The following is an 8411-nucleotide window of genomic DNA, read 5'->3' on the forward strand; positions in this document are numbered from 1 at the left end:
AGGCATATTTAACAAAAATATTTTCCCATTCTGAGAGTTATTGGTTCACACTTGTTACTGTGTCCTTTGCTATGCAGAAACTTCTTAGTCTGATATAGTCTCACTTGTCTATTTTAGGGATTATTGCCTGTGCTTTGGGAGTCTTATTTAAGAAGTCTTTGTATACACCAATGTCTCCCAGAGTTTTCCCAGCATTTTCCACCAGTAGTTTTATTGCTTGAGGTCTTAGGTTCAGATCTTTGATCCATTTTGAGTTGATTGTTGTTAATGGTGAAAGATGGGGGTTCAGTTTCACCTTTCTGCACGTGGATACCCAGTTTTTCCAGCACCATTTACTAAAGAGGCTTTCCTTTTCCCAATGGATTGACTGATATTCTTTGTCAAAAATCAGTTGTCTGTAAGCTTTGGGGGTTATTTCTGGGGTCTCTATTCTTTTCCATTGGTCCACATGTCTGTTTTGGTGCCAATACCATGCTGTTTGGATGATCACAGCTTTATAGCATATCTTGAGATCAGGGAGTGATATGCCTCCCACTCCATTCTTCTTGTGCAGGATTGCTTTTGCAATACGAGGTGTTTTATGATTCTAGACAAATTCTATGATTGTCTTTTCCATATCTGTGAATAATATTTCTGTTGTTTTATTGGAATTGCATTAAACATGTAGATTAATTTGGGTAGAATTGCCATTTTGATTATGTTAATTCTTCCAGTCCAGGAGCATGGGATGTCCTTCCACTTTTTTATGTCACTTTCGATATTTTTTTTTAAGATTTTCATAGTTTTCTTTAAAGGTCTTTGACTTTCTTAGGTTTATCCCTAGGTATCTTATACACCTTGTGGCTACTGTGAAAGGGGTTCCTTTCTTCAGCTCTACTTCGTTCAACTTGTTGTTCATATATAGAAATGCTATAGATTTTTGGATGTTGATTTTGTATCCTGCCACTTTACTGTATTCACTTATTACTTCAAGAAGTTTTTTCATGGAGACTTGGAACTTCTAAGTATACCATCATGTCATCTGCAAATAAAGATGTTTTCCTTCTTTGCCTATTCAAATGCCCTTTATAGTGTTCTCTTCTCTGATTGCATTAGCTAAGACTTCCAGTACTATATTAAAGAGCAGTAGAGAAAGTGGGCAGCCCTGCCTAGTACCCGTTTTTAGCGGAAAAGCTTTCAGCTTTTTCCCATTCAGTATAATGTTAGCTGTAAGTTTTTCATAGATGACTCTTATTGTGTTGAGAAATGACCCTTCTATTCCAATCTTACTGAGGGTCTTAATCATTAAAGGATGTTGTATTTTATCAAATGCTTTCTCTGCATCCATTGAAATGATAATATGTTTTTTATCTTTCTTTCTGTTAATGTATTACATTTATGGTCTCGCATATGTTGAACCACCCTTACATACCTGGGATAAAGCCTACCTGGTCGTGATTAATAATCAAAAATATGGAATGCTTCATGAATTGTGTGTCATCCTTGTGCAGGAGCCATGCTAATCTTCTCTGTATCATTCCAATTTTAGTATATGTGCTGCCGAAGCAAGCACCCTTCCATAGGGTCTTCAGACAGCAACCTCCCCACCAGTCCTGCTGCCCATCAGAACCATGAATACATCCACAGGCACACCCAATGTGTTGAAGCAGAATGGAGAATAGAATTTAGGCCTTCTAATATGAGTTTCCTCATCATCCTACAGGTGCCCAACTGACTGTGTAATTATATAACAAATGCATGAAATACAAAATTAAGAAATAGAAACTCTAGCAGCAGTGCAACCATCTTGTTAGATATGAGGAAAAAAAATTGTACATTTCCATGCCCTTACTTTAATAGTGATAACTATTACATTTAATTGCATCACCAGAATATAGAATATAATTAAATAATTCTAATAGAACACTTTCTAATTGCAGCTCTATTGGCCTAGTGTGCATATCTAAGTAAGGGCATTTTCTCTGCTTTACTTACCTACTTCAAGTTCTGTTTTACAGACCTTGCTATCCTAACTACATAAAGAAATTTTCTTTGTATGGTCCCATTTTCAAAGTGAATGGAAGCCATGAGTTTGGAACAGATAAACTAGATTTTGTGAAAAGTGTAAAATTTCATCCACATTTGAAATGCTCAGATTATATTTTAATGGAAAATGAAGCTTGAAAAGAAGAAATAGGCACTCTGTTAGAACATTGCATTCAAGATGGTGGTCACAATCCAACCAACTTTCTCTAGTCCCTTCAAGCTTTAAAAGTTTTATTTTCAATTTGAATATTACATGGTGTTGAAGCATGGAAATCCTTCCCACAGGCTACAAGCAGTGTGTTGCAATACTAATGTTTATATCTGGGAGATGGTTGCTGGATTGTACTTCTTAAAGAAATGGATCTTGAAAGAGAACAAAGATATTACTCTTCCAGTGAGAGTGAAAAATGGTTCACTGCATTTTGGTAATAGGTATTAAATTGTTACTAAGAGTACAAGAATTCATGGAAATGGAATAAAAGTGATGGAATTATAATTTTTTTCTGCATGATTGCATAGGAAAATACTGTTTAAACCTTATGCTCTGTTAACTCCCCCAAATAGAGTTCAAAATCCAACAGATAAAAGATGTTACTTTTGTTATTTTTATATTTATTTTTTGTATATAATGATATGTACACATGAGCAAAAAAATAAACAACATTTTATAAATAGGACTACTGAATTAGTTTAAAAAGTGCTTCACACACCAATAGAGAAATATTTCATTCATAATTAATAAGAGTCAGAGAAATAAAAGAAAATTGTGCCAGTACAATAGAACAGATGGTCATACTTCTGTATTTGACATTCTGACTTCAAAGGCACTCTTTCTAAAATAGATAGAATTTTTATAATCCAAGTGGTCTTTGATGGGTCAGTACCTGATATTTATTTATTTATTTTTCTTTATTTTGGAGAGGCCTCTGCTATAGGGTGTGTGTGCTTGCCAGAAAAAACAGAGAGAGACAGAGAGACAGAAAGCGAGAAATCACCCCCTGAGAGATGGCCACGCCACAATCCCTTCTCCTCCATTCTCCTCTCAGGATCTTAGGCATGCACATACATGTGCTAGGAGTGAGTTTATGCCACCAGGTCCAGGACTCAAATCTCAGTTGACTACTCCCATGTAGTGAGCAACATAGCCATTATGCCAACTGCTGGTCCCATGGTCTATATATGCTATTAAACACATTAAGTACTATTTGTAGAGTTAGCATATCATCTTAAACTTTATCATTTAAAAAAATTACTTTTTATTTAATTTTATTTATTCAGTCATTTATCTTAACTTGACCAGATAGAGACACACAGAGAGAGTGTCAGAGAAGGAAAGTGAGAAAACAAGCTGCCAGGTCTGGGATTTGCATCACTGTGAGCCATGCGGAAGTGTCCAGCGCCTTAGCCACCATGCCACCTGCTGGTCCCCAAACTTTATCATTTAAAAAGTGAGAAATATCTATAGTTTATAATAACAGTAATTTGGTAAAATTAGCATGAATACTTAAATATTTTTAGAATATCAAAGTTAGATTCTACCAAATGATGAAGCAGAGGCTTTTGAGTTCAATTTATTTTATGAACATATGCTTTTCAATGTATGTGAGCAAATATTTTCTAACATTGGAATTAAATGCTCGTAGAGGTGAACAATATAAATATTCTGTCCTTGTTTATAAAAGATTAAAACTCCTGTATTTCAGCAATAGTTTCAAAATATGACACCTAATCTATGTTTCTTTCTTTTTTATTATTTTTTAATGTTTTGCTATAGGTGGCGTGTGCTTATTGGAGAAAGACAGAGATGGTGAAAGGGAAAGCAAGAAAGCATCCCCAGGGCAATGGCCACGCCACAATCCTTCTCTTCCATCCTTTTCCTTGGATTTTGGACATGCACACACACACACACCCAGCACGATTGGCATGATTTTTAAGCCACCAGGTTCAAGACTCAAATCATGGTCAGCCATGTGGGAATACAGCTCATTAACCATTACGCCACCTGCTGGTCCCTCTGATCTGTTTTTTCAGAGGAACATTTCCAGGTGTCTGGGGAGTTGAGTGAGGGTAGAAGTAAAGACATATACTATTCAAATGAAAGGAGTACCACAAAGTATTCAAATATTTTTTAAAATCTGGTTTAATAATGGAGATTAACTATATCTTAAGCATTTGAGTGGGCATAACTCATTTGTATTAACTTAACTTACATCTCTAATAAATTTTTTTCACATATAATATAAAGTGAAAACATTGTAGTGCAGAGCTTGACAAATCATCATAAAACTGACCTCACCTACGTAATCTTCTAGATCAAGAATAAGCACTTGCAACATCTCAAAAGACCCTTGTACCACTGCCCCTTGCTACTCCTTACTTTCTCACACAAAGACGATTGCCTTCCTGACTTCAGATAATTGTTTTTGTCTGTTCCAGACTTTCGATTAATAGAAACATAGACAATTTAGTTTACCTTAGTTTCATTCTCTTACTATATTCAGAAAAAATTATCCATGTTATATAGAACAAGAGTTTGTTCGTTTTCATTGAAGAACATCAGTGCTTTGCTGTCTGATTATAACACAATCTTTCACTCCATTGTTGTTGGACATTTGTTTTCTTGCAGAATTAATTCATTGTGAATAATGTTGATATGGCCATGTTTACACATTTGTGCTATGCATATGTATGTGTTTTTGTTGATATTGTTATGTATTCAGGAGTAGAATTTTTGTGTCACCTGATATGGATACGATAAAATTTAGTAGACACCACCAAATGATTGTCCAGTGGTGTGCTTCCAATTTACATTTTCATAAACAGTACATGAGAGTTCAAGTTGACCAGATTTTATTTTTTTTTTCAGAATTATTTTATTGGGACCAAGATGGCATAATATAATGGCTATGTCACTGGACTCCCCTGTAGTTGACTGTGGTTCGAGTCTCAGACCTGGTGGCTTGAACTCATGCCAGGCACATATGAGTACGTGCCCAAGATCCTGAGAGGAGAATGGAGGAAAAGGGATTGTGCAATGGCCATCTCCCCTGGGGGGTGATTTCTTGCTTTCTGTCTCTTTGTCTCTCTCTGTCTTTCTGGTGAACACATGCGCCCCATAGCAAAAATCTCCCCTGCCAAAAAAAAGAATTATTTTATTTAACTTTATTTATTTGTTCATTTATTTTAATTTAACCAGAGAGGGAGAAAGAGAGAGAGAGAGACAGACAGAGAGAGAGAGAGAGAGAAAGGAAGCCACCAGGTCTGATACTTGAACCACAGTTGGTCATGTGAGAGTCCATTGCCTTTAACCCCCATGCCACCTGCTGGCCCTTCAAGATGACCACTTCTTAAGATTTTCATTCTTTTTAATTTTAGCTGTTTGGATATTAAATTAATATAATATTATGATTTTATTTTACATGTCCATGATGCTAATATTGAGAAGTTTACTATGTTGGCTAACCAACAAAGTATACTCTTTTTTTAAAGTAACTGTTGACATCTTTGTCTATATTTCATATGGATATGTTCTAGATAGCATTTAGATATATATAAAGCAAATCCTTTTATCATCTTTTAAAATTATTTGGGAAGAAATGAGATAAAATACATTTTCCATGCATAGACACATAAATCAATGTGTTTCATATGGCAAGATTGGAGTTCACAAGTCTCACAAAAGTAGATTTTTGTTTCATTTGATTGCTTGTTTTGTTTTGTTTTGCTTTGAGGTGATCATTATGAAGCAGAAGTGGATATAATCAGAAAGAACACTGGCATTCACGTGAAACTCAGAAAATCCCCCTCATAATGATATTAAGAAATGTAGGAAGACATCATTGAGAGAACTGAACATTTTTTTCTCCGTATGTTTCTGTCAGTAGTCCTCGCATTACACAGTACATTGTAGTAATTCAGTTACATGAATGACTAACCTATCAAGCAGCAGCTTCTGTGATAAAGTTTGTAAGTTGGAACTCTGTGGATATTTAATTAATTAATTAAAGTACTATTACTCTAGCCAGATACAGTCATAGGGTATATGATAGATAAATAAGACTTGAATACCTTAATAAAAACTTAAAAATGAGAAACTAAAACTAAGCCCAACCACTGTGGCATGCACTCCTAAGACATTGCTCAACCTGAGGCCAGATGGGAGACGGGGCTTTATTTCTGGCCCAATCCGAGAGCCAGGCTTTGCAGCACATGTGAAAGCCCCAGTTATTCGGGAGGCTGAGACTGGAAGACTGAGACAAAGCAAGACTCTTATAAAAAATAAAATGAAATTTAATGTTGCTGCAATTAATTTCTAAGCTAAAAACACATATCATCAGTGTGTTAAGAGAGAGACATATTTTGGGACTGAAAAAGAATTTATTTGGGAAGAGAGATAAAATTGTTAAAGAATTAAAGAATGAAGTTGGGATATGACCTTTTTTCTCTGATTATACAATAGCATGGGTTCAGTTCTGTCATTATGCCCTCATTTAGAGCTCAGGGCACTGAAGAGATGTTCAAGACAGTAGTCACCTTTCTGCTCTGGAGGGTGATTATTAGCACAACCTCTGTAATCAGCGTACTCGAGTGCATGGTGGCTGGAAGGCTTCATCCTAGTTATGCCCTGCTGATAAATAGCCCAGGGAATGCACTGTCTGTACACAGGAGAAATCATCTTCCCCTGTCTGGGGCCAGGTAATGATGCTCAGAGCATTATTTTATGGCTGACTGAGTGGTTGATTCTTTTAAATATGAAAATACATTTCAAATATACCTTCAAAATGATGAAATCATTGAAACTTCTAAATAGAAGCATTTGAAATTGTACATCCTTTAGCATTTGAAACTTCTAAATAAAAGCATTTGAAATTGTACATCACTTGATCTTTTTTTAAACCTTCTTTCCCCACCTTTAGGAACATATATTTTTCAGTTATATAAAACTGAGAAACACAAGTTTATTGTTAGGACAATTTCTATTGTGAAAAAAATGTGGTGTGTCAGGACTAAGGAAGCAATCCTTTCTTTTTGTTGGGAATGAAAAATTAATTTTATATTGTTAAGTCACAAATCCTTAGTGTGTGATTTCATGTTTTTCTGGGACACAGACAATTTTTATCACTCGCAGTCTTGTGCAGCAAGAGCTCTGGCATTTTTCTTAAACCTTTAAGTCCAAGAAAAATTATAATGTTAAAAAGTATGTTTTCCATTACAAGGAACAGGTGACAGTATGCCTTAGCAGGTTTTAGCAGTGGGGAATGACACAGGAGTTTATATACAAACTCCATTGCTGTGAAGGCCTGGAAAAAACAGCTAAATCACATTGTCCTCACTGCCCTGAGACAGGAGAGGGAAGCCAACAACTTACTCTTGTGCAGCCCACACTTTTGCTTATTTGAATTGTATTTCTACTATTCAAATTTAGTGCTGTATATTATTTTCTTAATGTACTGTTTGACACACACAGACTTCTCTAGTTGGCAAAGAGCAAAGAAATCTGTGCCTGTCAATATAAGCTAGAATTTGAAAACAAGAATGAAACGCACTTTTAAAATGCATGACATATTAGTCACAATTATAATGCCAAATCCCTCAGCTCCTTAGCCTGGGAGTTCCGTGTCATCTTGATTGTACAAATGAAGAGGGCTGGGCATGGAAGGGAACAGATCTTCTACAGGTTACTAACCCACGTTCATAGGAAATGCAGAGCTGGAACTATGCGCGTGGTTGCCTAATCCACCTCAATTCATCATTATTATTTCTAAACGTTTTATTTGAGTCAATACCTGCATCACAAAGAAAAATAATTTATCTATGGAGATGATAACTCTTATATTTTCTCAAAACCTAGGAACTGTTTTTCCTATTAAACATTTTGAAATAATTAAACCAGCTTACTGAAGCTGTAGTATTTGATCTCTTCTTTATATTATGGAGTGAAAAAGAATTTGGAATAGAATAAATGTAAACCATATAAAATATAACAACCACCACCACCCCAATTACACAATTATGGCAAAAAAAAAAGAAAACCATAAAAATAGATTAACTTTTATGCTCACTGTGAAAATTAGATATAGGGCCAGCCAGGTGGCATGGTGGTTAAAGTGGCTGGATCCCACATGGCCAAGTGAATCCCTGACCTTGCCACTTGGAAAATATGCTGGACGTGTGTGCGTATGACGATGGGATTATCAGCAGGTTAAATATCAGTAGAAAAAAAAATTAGTGAACTCGAAGACATAACAATAGTTACCAAATATCCTAAGTTTAGAAAACAATATCCCCATAAACATATAGTTATTCAGCTATGTCAATATATGACCAAATAAAGTTTCTTCTAGAAAAGTAAGATTGGATTAACTTTCAAGAAACGGTCGATGTTA

At 35.4% G+C, this 8411-nt stretch overlaps 1 non-coding gene across 1 annotated transcript; it reads right to left on the reverse strand.

Annotated features, from left to right (window-relative positions):
* Nucleotides 1-1446: 1446 nt before the first annotated feature.
* Nucleotides 1447-1552, reverse strand: LOC114009188 (U6 spliceosomal RNA). Its single transcript, XR_003550643.1, has one exon. It is a non-coding gene; the product is annotated as a U6 spliceosomal RNA (small nuclear RNA).
* Between the last annotated feature and the right edge of the window lie 6859 nt (nt 1553-8411).

This window comes from Tupaia chinensis, unplaced genomic scaffold (assembly GCF_000334495.1).
Source record: "Tupaia chinensis unplaced genomic scaffold, TupChi_1.0 Scaffold000478_3, whole genome shotgun sequence".
NCBI lineage: Eukaryota > Metazoa > Chordata > Mammalia > Scandentia > Tupaiidae > Tupaia > Tupaia belangeri.